We start from the raw sequence: 12867 nt of genomic DNA on the forward strand, positions 1-12867 counted from the left end.
CTTCAAAAATAAATTCATACTATATATATAACTCTTATAATATAAATGATGCATGTATATGTTATTCATGCATGCATGCATATATTATAACATTTATATTATATGATGCTGAGCATGCTATAAAATTAAAACATGCATCTAAACATATATTATAATAATTATTAATATAAATGATGCATGAAAATTAAATTAACCTATGATGGGATTTATACTATATGGCATACAATATGATATATAATAAAAAAAATTATATATCACATTTATAATAAAAGAAATTAATGGACCGAAATTGGACACCTAAAAGGAAATTTAAAACTAACTATTACAAAAAAAAAAAAAAAAAAAAAAAAAAAAGAATCGGTCGGTTTGAAACAAGTGAACTGGGCCTTGAACTCTTCTACCCGAACCGCCCAGCTATGATCGCCCACATCCATCACATAGCATCGACCATCCAACGACACGCCAAGCCATGATCGTACAGTGTTATCGCATAGGAATGATAGCACAAAGCTATCGCAGCCACAATCATCCAGTGTTATCATATAGCAACGATAGCACAACACTATCACATAGCCACGATAGCACAAAGCCATCACATAGTCATGATCGCATAGGGCCACCGCATAGCCACGATTGCACAATGCTATCGCATAGTCATGATTGCACAGTGCTATCGCTTAGCCACAATCGCACAACACTATCACATAGCCACGATCGCACAACGCTATCACATAGCCATGATCTCTCAATGCTATCATATAGCACCTCACGCCAAGCGCCTTAGCCCAGCAACGATTGAACGAGCTTTCTCTTCTCAAGTGGACTTCGTTTTCTCTAGAAAACTCACTAGGAACAGCACGAACGACTCAAAACTTTAAGTACAAACTCGATCGCAATTAATGGGCCCTTACAAACCAATTTGTAAATTGAAAGCGATAAATCTATACAATCAAATCCCAAAAACATCCAAATTGTAAAACCATACATTCCACAGAATATTCATCACATGAATTATAGAATGCAAAATCCCACCAGAAGACTGTAAAATCAGTCTGAAATTTTGGAAAAATTTGGGCCATAAACCGCGATTTGATACCAATAGAAGGAACTATTAAAGTTCCTTGAGTGGAAGTATGGGATTGGATCAAATACCCAAAATTTACATAATATAAATTTTACATAAAAATATTTAAATTATGCATTTAAAAGTTAATTACAGCATGCAATAAATCAAAGATTATGGAAAAGTAAAAGGGTTTAAGAAATCTTATCCTTGAAGAACTCTTCTTCACAAGATTCCTTCTCTGAAACTTGTCACGAATAGTCTCGAACCCTCTAACCGTTTACGAGGACACCACCATGAAAGATTCCTCTATATTCTTTGGATGAGAATCCAGGAGTTTTGTGGGCTCTGGCTATTTTGGAAAATAGGGATTTGAGAGTATTGAGAGGAAGAGATATGTTCCAATTTTCACATAACTCTTCTGTGTATCTCTCTCTTTGTTACTGGTGAAAAATCACCATAGGAAAGAAGAAGAACTACCTCTCTTCTTACTTCCCACTACCACGCTTTTGAGAGAAAAGAGGGGAAGAGAGTTACAACTTCCTCCTAAAATTATTTTTAAAATAAAATAAATTATTTTATTTTATTTTATTTTAATAAATCAACTTAATATATATTAATATGGTAACTACCTTATCATATATATATTATATCAAATATAACATATAACCTATAGTCTTATATTATATCAAATACAATATAACCTAACCTATAGTTTCTATTCTTTCAACTATGGCATTTAATATAAATCTCATTTATATTAAATTTAGTTATATGAATTTATTCATATAATTAATATTTGAATCATATTCAATTATTTATTTCCTCTCAAATAAACTTTTTATTATAATGTATCAAATACATTATAGTAATTATATCATATATAATTAGATTAAATTAATTATATCACATATAATTAATTCTCTCCATTAATTTGAACAATTCAAATTAATCCAAAAATTGATTCTCATTAATTTTTGTTGAGCTACAGAGAAGACCTTATGAACCTGTAGCTTGAAACTCCAATGATACGAGAATAATTAATTAAACTCCTTTAATTAAATTATTCACCATTAGTTAACTGTTGGGCACTCCACTAAAGACCAACAGCTGCACTCTTCGCACTACAGATATATTTCTGTGTCCATTGAATATAACCAATCAACAGTACAATGACCCTTCACAAATTGCTCGTAAGTACAGCTGGGCCAAAATTTCGTTTTACCCCTATAGTTACATTTAACTCCTTAAGTATCACTGATCCCTCTAATGAACAATAAATCATAGTCCAACTATGATCAAACCCCTCTCGGACCAGAAGAGAGTGTGGCACCACATTGTTCAAGCCTCAGAATCAGTCATTAAGGGAGCAATTTATCTACTTGTCTCGACATTGGGGAAGGAGTGAATTTCTTCTTGTGTAGCTGTATTCCCAGCTCCTCAATCAGACAAATCCCTAAAATGGTAGGCTTGTCGAGTCGACGATCTGGCCACTCTCACCTGTACAAATCAAAGGACTGCCTTCATAGGCAGGAGTTCACAACTCACTTAAGATTCAAGTCATCTTACCTATGGTCATCCTGGTGAAATGAAGGTCTCTATTATGAACAGCGTTATATAATAAGACTAAACATTTCGTGGTCCGGTCTTATACAAACTCCTTTATATAGAATATCCCCGCTCACATGTCTCCATATGAATGATTAGGATCAGATCATTTGTAGCACTTTACAATAATTGTAACACCTAAAAAGTGGGTCATACTCGTAGTGTCATCAGGATAAGGTATCCAGCCTTTTCCATCTACTATAGACCATTTAGGTTCACTTAAACATGATTCTACCTATATGTTTCTACATACATGTTTAAGCTACAAAGATAACTTTAGATGTTAGTTTATTGGTTTGTGGTTAATGCAATTAATTTTGAAATAAAACATCATATATTTTATTACATAAATAAAATGTTCGTACATTACAATTACTAACTATAGAACCCTCCAAGATTTAGGGCATCGACCCCAACATTGTAGCATATAAATAAGGCTAGACACCTTATCCAATAGACACAGAAATATATATGTAGTGTGAAGAGTGCAGCTGTCGATCTTTAATGGAGTGCCTGACAGTTAAAGGATAGTGAATAATTTAATTAAAGAGTTTAATTAATTATTCACATACCGTTGGAGCTTCAAGCAACAGGTCCATGAGGTCCTCTCAATAGCTCAACAGGATTAAATGAGAATCAGTTTTTGGATTAATTTGAATTGTTCAAATTAATTGAGTGAATTAATTATATGTGATCTAATTAATTAAATTTTAATTATCTGTGATACAATTACTATAATGTATTTGATACATTATAATATTAAGTATTTGTGAGAGAAAATAAATATTTGAATATGATTCAAATATTAATTATATGAATTGGATTCATATAATTAAATTTAATGTAAATATAATTTATATTAAAAGCCATTGGCGAGAGAAAATTGAAACTATAGGCTATATTGTATTTCATACAATATAAAAACTATAGTTTATATGTTATATGTGATATAACATATAGTTATGTATATATGTATAATAAATTAGTTATATATATATAGATGTTATATTAACTAATTAATTTAATTTTTTTAAATTAATTTTTATTTTAATTATTGGGAGGGAATTAACTTCCCTTCCTAATTTTCTCTCTATCCACGTATTATGTGGGTGATTGACAGAGGGAGTGAGATTTTTGCTCTTTCAGTCTTCTTCTTCCTGTAAAAAAAAAAAAAAAAAAAAAAAAAAAAAAAAAAACCACATAAAAGTTTTGTGAAAGTTTTGTATTCTCAGAAGAAGAAATTCCCCTGCTCCTCTTCCTCTCTTCTCTCAATCCTTTTCCCTTCCCTCACAAAAATCCAAAATAGTTAGAGCCCACAGCTTCTGGGTTCTCTACTTGAGAATACTGTGGTCTCCAAGTGGTGGTACCCTTTTGATGTTTGTATTCTTCACAGAGAAGAAGGATTCGTGAAAATTTTTTGTGTCTTCAAAGGTAAGGGTTTTGTACAACTCAATTTATTTCTTCTGTAATTACTTATTATCATGTTGTATAGTTTTTAATTAATTGCATGATCTATACGTTTTTCTATAAATTTATCAATTCTGAAAAATTGGGTTTGGGATGATCCATCGTCTCTGCTCAAGGAACCCTTCATTGGGATCCTTCATACAGACTATTCGGATTATTACTTAAACATGATTCACTTGTATGCCACCACATACATGTTTAAGTTATATTAAATAGCCTAGGATTTTAGTTTATTGGATTTATATTAATGCAGACTAAATGTCAAATAAAATAACACTTTATTTTGTTAAATAAATAATTCATGTACAAATAATTTACAAACTACGAAACCCACGATATTTATGTTGGGTTTTATACCCTAAAACTCGTAGATAGTAAATGTAACATTTGACCGATCATTAATAAAGTGTTATCAATGTTTATTACAATAAATAATTATTGTTTATCTTGTATTTATCTTGCCTATATAATTCTAACCCAATAAACTAACATCCTAGAGTGTTGCATGAGTCTTAAACTGTATGTGGAGATATACGGGGATCAGTGTTTAAGTTACAGCCTAAAGGGTCTATAGTATATGGATAAGGCTGGGTACCTTATCTTAGTGACACTATGGATATGGCTCATTTTGTATTTGATATAAATGCAATGATCCAACGCGTTCCTGTAGGGAACATGCGAGTGGGGGTATCCTATATAATGAGTTTACATAAGACCACACCACGAAATAGTAACCTCTAGATGTAACTCCATTGACTAGTTAGGTTTCTATTTCACTAGGATGACCTAGGTAACTTAGTCTCAATCTTGAGTGGATTATGGACTCTTGTTCACGAGAGATTGTCTTTTGATTTGTATGGGTGAGAGCGGTCAGTTCGCCGACTCAATAAGCCTACCATTTTGGACACAAGACCGAGCGAGGAGCTGGGAACATAATTTCACAAGATGGAATTCACTCCTTTCCAACTTTAGGGTAAGTAGATGAGTATTCCCTTAAGTGGTGTCTTCAAGACTTAAACAAAGAGCTCTACCCTCTCACTGGCCTAAGAGGGGTTTCTGTTTAATGGTTGGACCATAAATAAGTTGTTCATTAGAGAAGCACTAGTACTTAATGATATATAGGTAACTCAAGGGTAAAATAGTAATTTGATCCAACTAGTGTTACCAGCACTCGTGAATCTTGCTGTCATTGGTCAATATCCATGGATACAAAAATGTATCTGTAGTGAGAAGAGTGCAACTATGGGTCTATAGTGAAGTATACCCACAGTTAACGAATATTGATTAACTTAGCTAATAAGTTTAGCCAATTATTCTCATATCATTAGAGCTTCTGATATGTAGGACCATTAGGTCTCACTGGGAGATCATAAAGGGTGTTGATGTAATTAAAGTAATTCGAAATGTTCAAATTTACTAAGGGAAAGAATAATGTATGGTGATTCACTATAATATAAAGTGTATATTTTAATCAAACTTTATAATATAAATTTATTTTGAATTTGATTCAAAAATAAATTTATGAGAGAATTAAATATTTGAAAGAATTCAAATATTAAATTTAATATGAATAGAATTCATATTAAAACTATAGGCCAAAATTAATCCGCATTAGATGCACATTAAAACTATAGGTAATATTAGAGAAAACATAATTGAATATGATTCAATTATAAGGTTAAATTAAATATGTGATATTTAATTTAATGATTAATTAGTTGGAGAATTAATTAATTATCTAATTTAATTATATTTTATTTAATTCAATTAATTGAATTAAAACTATAAGTTATGAGAGAGGGATGTATTAGAATATGATTCTAATGCATATTTAATTAAATATGAGATATGTAGTTTTTATTAATTAATAATTATTTGATTTATTTTAATAAATTTAAATCTTAATTAATTTTATTTTTTTAAATTAAATAAATTTATTGTTATTTAATTAAATAAATTAAATTTGATTTAATTTATTAGTTAAATAAATAATGAACTTAAATAAATTTGTTATAACTAACTCCAAATGTGTAGAGTTATAAGGGAGCGAGAGATATCTTCTCCTAACTTCCTCCTCTCTAGTGAGTTCAAGAAAAAGTGATACATAGAATTTTTCTCTTTTGGCTTCTAGCTTTTTTGAGATTTTTTTTTCGGTAGAAAATTCCCTATAAGGATCCCATCTCCTTCTACATTCTTAAGGAGAATACTAGTGAAACTATTTTGGTGATGTTCACTTAAATTATAGTAGACAAATCAAGATTGTCAATCCAAAAGTTGGTGAAGTCCTCCAAAGTCGTCAACAAAAGTAAGGGATTCTAAATTTTATTTCTTCAATTAATTTGTTATTAAAATCTGAAAATTGTCTGAACTTTTTTTTTCCGTTGCGCTTGGGATTTCAACCCAGAACCCCAACACTACTCTCATCTATTTTAAAAAACCAAACCTAATGTAGCATTTGTCAACTCATAGCTTAAAATATGTAAAGCTCTGGGAGAGACATTTGTCAAAATAAGCATAGTTTAACTAACAAAAAGTTTATACTCTCGATCTCGAAGTCAAAGGTTCGGTTGTTCCTCCCCACATATTGAAAAAAAATATTTAATTTCTTCCCTTATGCCCGTAATTTCCCTTCTGCCCGTAATTTGAGATTTCAAAATCCAAAGTAATGATAAGTTTTGAAGCTCTATTAGTAACCATGAGATCTATGGTTCAAATCCCCTATCCCCAATTGTACTAAAAAAAAAATCTAAAATAATCATAAGTTTTTATTATATTATTAGGGAAAAATATCTTTTTGTACTTAGGTCTTGAGTCCAATTTCCATTGGTCCCCATGTTCCAAAGAATTATCCATAACATGGCTGCCACTATCATGTGTGTAAACATTGACTGTATGGGCATACTAAAAACCGTTTGGCAAGTCAAGGAACCTGAACTCCGCTCCTTACCTATAACGTTCCAAAGTCAAATAGAACAAGCACTTTGTCCAAATATTACTTTACTATTGATTAATTATAGTCCTTAAGTTTTGAATTTGATTTCAATTTAGTTCTTAGATTTCAAAGTTTTACAATTTTATCATTGAGATTTGAGTTTTATTTTAATTTAGTCTCTAGGTTTCAAGATTTACACTTCTATTTTTCACTGAATTCTCATCTTTCGTCTTTATGTTAATGTTTGTTAATTAATTTAAAGTAACTAAAATAATAACTAATTAAGTTTCACTATTTTCATCACTATTAAAGATAAATTTAAAAGTTCAATTCATAATTATTTTAAAATAATTAATAGGCATTAACATCAATGACTAAAAGTGAGTATTTAATGAAAAATCGAGTTTAAAAGTATAAAAGCTTAAGACTAGGGACCAAATTGAAAGAAAACACAAATTTCAATGGTAAAATTGTAACATTTTAAAACTTAAGAGGTAAATTGAAACCAAACCCGAAATTTAAGAAACAAGAGTGTAACATTTTAAGATTTAGAAGATCAAATGAAAACTAGACTTAAAACTTAAGGAACCAAAAAGATATTGTTTTTGTTATTATTATAAAAACAAATTTGCAAGCATCATGATGGGCATTTGGTCTAGTGGTATGATTCTCGCTTAGGGTGCGAGAGGTCCCGAGTTCAATTCTCGGAATGCCCCAAAATTGATTTTTTTTTTTTTTTTTAAACTACATTTTTACTACATTGTTCAAGTTGGAATTAGGTTCTTGTTTAATTTTATAAAAAATCAATTACCATGTCCAAGAACTGTGCTCTTTTGTTCATATAATATTCCTCACCATCTTCCTGAGAACTGAAAACAATATAAGAATGTTGCTTTAAAATTATGATATTGATATGTCTATCTTGTTCAGAAGGAGACGTTCTGAAAATAATTATGGCATTTGGTCTAGTGGTATGATTCTTATTTTAGGTGTGAGATGTCTCGAGTTTGATTCTTGGAATGTCCCCAATTCATTTTTTTCACATTTTCCAACACCAATATTTTGTTCGTTTAGTTGTTACTACAAGTTAGAATATAACTTTGAAAGATAAATTTTCATCAAATACAATGATTCTTGCTTTGAACAATGCTTAGGTTACAGTTATATTATACTAATGAGACGATATAGCTTAGGTTACACTAATCATTATTCACACATACAAAAACAAATAACCTATAAAATTATATTAATGAACAATAACAAAACAAATTACTCCAAGTATGGAGAAAAAGAGAAGATGATGCATATGCTTCCAAGGGAATGAGCCAAAAAGTTATAACAATGCTTTACATGGGAGAAGGACGTAGCCCTCAAGCCAATCACTAAGGACTTAATCTTTTCTATGGAAAAAAACACCTTAGAGAGGTTAGCACACTTGTCGGTAAGGAGTTGAGCAACCTCAAAACACTTTGACTCAACCAGGATATTAGTAACATTATGTTGGAATAAATGGTATGTGATCATTCGATAATCATGTCTCTTTTTTAAATTGGTTAATTACGAAAAGATATATCCATTCATGAAACAATGTAATTCCCCCATAAAAAACATTTCTCACTTTTTTTAAATTTAGTTTATTGGATCTTGTGGACGAGATGCTCTTTCATTAAAAAAAAAAATTAAAAAAAAAAAAAAAAAAAAAAAAATTGTATGTTAAAGACAATTACTCATGAAACTCAAACATTACAATGAGTAAAATTTTCTTAAGAGGACAATGTGAATTCGTTGGGCTCAATTTTTCTCCGATATACCAAGTTCTATAATTTCTAATTTTTGGTGATTATTATTCATATAACACATTGGTAGAGCCGATGATATCCAAATCGTCACAAACAGCTATATCTTTTACCCATTGAATATTTTTGTTTTTAGTTAGAGACCCCATAATGTTTTATTTAAATAAAAATTGTATTGAAAAAAATCATTTAATTATAGAAAAATCTGAAAACTTTACGTGGTTGAAAATAAATTTAATAAATTAAAGAAAATAAACGAGAAATTTATGAAAAAGTTTTTATAAATCTTCCATGTCTCCCCGTGAACATTTCTAATTTCTTGTTCATTTTCTTTACATTATCCAACATTTTCTTGTTTGGATGAAATTGAAACTACGATAGTTTAATTGGTTTAGCACACAAAAAGAACTTAGAATTGTTATTTCTTTACTAGTTAGTTATAATTTAGATGTGCATTTATGTAAATTTAAGATGTATACTTAAAACTAAATTGGGCATTTGGTCTAGTGGTATGATTCTCGCTTTGGGTGCGAGAGGTCCCGAGTTCGATTCTCGGAATGCCCCTAATTCTTTTGAAAACTAAAAGCATAACTTTTAAAACGTTGTTTTTATTTTTAAAATTTGATTAAGAATTCAACTATTGTACGTAAGAAAGATACAAAAAAACGAAATGATTATGACCTATCTAATACTATATATATACAAGTAAAGAGAGAGAAGAAAACTACACCTCAAACTAAAAAGGAAAAACAAAAGCTAAATTTTATTTATTTATTATTATTATTTTTAATTGTTCCTAATTCCTATTTATAATGTATGTACTTAGACCATAAATTCATCCATATCGAGGAACTCTAATTTATTCAGAAATTCGGATAAGCTATAGGTATAACTTATAAGGGTACAATATACCAAAATGAATTGCTAACCTTCGTTGAAGAGAGAATAAAAACAAAATCAAGTTTAATTCAACTGATATAAGTATTCGTTAACCATAAAATTATATTAAAACACATATTTAAAACTTATAAATTAAATTTTGTAAATGCATTCATCTAATATAAAGAGGGCATTTGGTCTAGTGGTATGATTCTCGCTTCGGGTGTGAGAGGTCCCGAGTTCAATTCTCGGAATGCCCCAATTATTTTAATCAAATTAATAGTTTTAGAGAAAAATGACAGGGAAATTATTGATACCACAAACATATTTTATAGTTTAAGAGAAAAAGTAATGAACTTATAATTTTTTACATTTAATATTTTATGTCATCTTATTTATTTAATATAAATTACTATTAATAATTATTTAATTATGTTCAATAAATGTATTATTTTTTAATCTTAATTGATCAAATAATTAATTAATATAAAATTGAATTAAAAGATTGTTTTTAAATATAGACATGTATTAGTGTCCATCGCCCTACTAGTGATACTGACAAACAATGATATTTTGCTATACTTAAATTATTTTCAATAAATTTGTCATCTAAAATAATTAATCTAAATTAAATAATATTAGATTTAATTAATCTCTTACATTCATTTAATTTTGATTTTTATACACAAAATTGGTAAATTAAATATTCAAACATTAATTATCTTAAATATTCAAATAAAGACATTAATTATCTCAAACATCTAAAATTAAGGCATCAAATCCAATATATTTAATAAAAATATTAATATCTATACAATAATATCTGGGACGACCCTTAGAAAAGTGTGTACTGCCTACAAATAGATACCAAATAATTAGTTAATTCAAGCTTCGGTCAGTGAATAAGACATCTACTTTCTCAAAATTGTAAATTTGATCCTCCACCTAAAAGGCCAAATAATTGGAGAATTATAGAATAAGTAGCGAGCAATATGGAGCAGCTCATTTATCCTTTTTTTTTTTCTTTTTTTCTTTTTTGGGTAATGGTTAGCATTTTTTTTTTTTTTAATAATGGATTTCTATGGAGCAAGTACAATATAGTTTTTGAATGGAGATAAACTAATATGTCTCGTACTGTTAACTAAAATGACCCACTATAGTTCAACTGAAATAATATATATATACTCATCCAAAAGATTTGATGTTCAATTCTCACATTATAACTAATAAAAACTACGCTCGACAACTACAACATGATTGGATCTACATCATGTTTTAGTTAAATAAAAAAAAAAAAAAAATACACAACTTATCTTTGATAAGGACAAAAATGGCATTTGATATAGTAGATTCTCAATTTGGTGAATTTCTAATCATAATTTTCAACTCAAAAATTCCTTCTTGTATTCTGTTCACAATATATTAAAAAATTTCAAGGGATAAGTAACATATGAAAATTAAATGTCTTAAGAACAAGTAACGTGCAAGTCAATTGTACTACGTATCCAACATCATAAAAGAATTTTGCAGACTTTATGATTAAAAAAAAGTTAAATGACATTTCTATGGTCAATCAGAGCATTTGGTCTAGTAGTATGATGCTCACTTTGGGTGCAAAAGATCTTGAGTTTGATTCTTGAAATACCCCACATTTATTTTTTCTTTTTCCATTTTCAATTTAAACTTCTGAAATCCAATCAATTACTGTAAGATCTTCAAATTTTATAGTTCAAGAGAAATGCAAGTAAATAACTTGAATGAAAGACTAGAAGTGTACATAAATAAATCAAATCATTCAAGTAAGGCATTTGATCTAGTGATATGATCCTCACTTTGGGTGCGAGAAATCTTGGTTTTGATTTTCAAAATTCCGTCAATTTCTCTTTAACCGTTTTAGAATTTAAAGTTCTGAATTCAAATTAAGAACTTCAATTTTCATAGTTTATGAGAGAATATAAGTAACCATCTATATTCTCACATATACATTAAATAAGCAAATTCTAATTAGTTTTAGATAATATAATATTAAATTTACTTTCATCTATCAACTTAAACACTTTAGATCATTCGATGACTTAACATGATATCAAAACAAGTGGTCTAAGAGATCCTGTATTCAAATCCTACAATGATATTTTCTCCTCAATTAATATTGACTCACTTATTGAATCTTCTACATATTTTAAGCTCACGAGTGGAGTGTTAAATGATATTAAATTTACTTTATCATATATAAACCAGGGAGGAAGCCTAGTATCATATCCCTCATCTCATCAACCATTCAAATTTCAAAAGAAAAATTTTCTAAATACAAAACTACACGTTAGAATTGATACAACAAAAGATCAGGCCGGTTTAAAATTGATACTTTTTTCTCTCTTTTTCCATTGGATCGAAATGGTAGATTCTCAACAAGGTATTAGTTATGAGAGGTTCCAAGTTCAATTCTTAAAATACCTCATTAGACTTGCTTATTGACTTCCTATTCATAACTTCATTTCAACTAAAAACTACATATTAATTTTATATACATTACAATAAATAAAATTCAACATACTAAAAAATATCAATCCGGACATTTGGTCTAGTGGTATGATTTTCGCTTTGGGTGCGAGAGATCTCGAGTTTGATTTTTAGAATGCCCCATTTTTTTTCCTATTTATCAACACGAGTTTCAAAGAGACAGGCACCTTATAATTCATAAATCACAAGGATAAGCAACACTTTGTTAAACGCTATAGGCCAACTATTATTTTACCTCTTAAGCTTACAAATCAACATCAAAAAAATATCTCCAGCAACAATGCATTATCAAGATCACAATAAATATAACATTAATTACGAGTGCCAAATCTCGTTGGAAATGGTAAATCTCGCTCATAAGGGTGGTCTCGCTCATGTGGGTGATCTCACTCATGATGATTATCTCACTAGTAATGCTGATTTTGTTGATAAAAGTTTCATTAGTAAATGAACTATTTGAGGTATTTTGCTAAGAATTCTAAGTAGTTTAACCGGGAATTATGTTCTTTCAGGCCAAGAAGAGCTAGGAGAGGCGTATAACCCGTTAAGAGGCCAACGAACTGTGAGTGACTGTGTGATGAATTGATGTTTTAACGATT

At 29.3% G+C, this 12867-nt stretch overlaps 3 non-coding genes across 3 annotated transcripts; all 3 read left to right on the top strand.

Annotated features, from left to right (window-relative positions):
• The first annotated feature begins 7714 nt into the window (after positions 1 to 7714).
• TRNAP-AGG lies at positions 7715 to 7786 on the top strand. The gene has a single exon. It is a non-coding gene; the product is annotated as a tRNA-Pro (tRNA).
• Positions 7787 to 9358: 1572 nt separating this feature from the next.
• TRNAP-UGG lies at positions 9359 to 9430 on the top strand. Its single transcript has one exon. It is a non-coding gene; the product is annotated as a tRNA-Pro (tRNA).
• A 503-nt stretch (positions 9431 to 9933) lies between these two features.
• TRNAP-CGG lies at positions 9934 to 10005 on the top strand. Its single transcript has one exon. It is a non-coding gene; the product is annotated as a tRNA-Pro (tRNA).
• Positions 10006 to 12867: the final 2862 nt, after the last annotated feature.

This window comes from Benincasa hispida, chromosome 11, assembly GCF_009727055.1.
Source record: "Benincasa hispida cultivar B227 chromosome 11, ASM972705v1, whole genome shotgun sequence".
Classification (NCBI taxonomy): domain Eukaryota; kingdom Viridiplantae; phylum Streptophyta; class Magnoliopsida; order Cucurbitales; family Cucurbitaceae; genus Benincasa; species Benincasa hispida.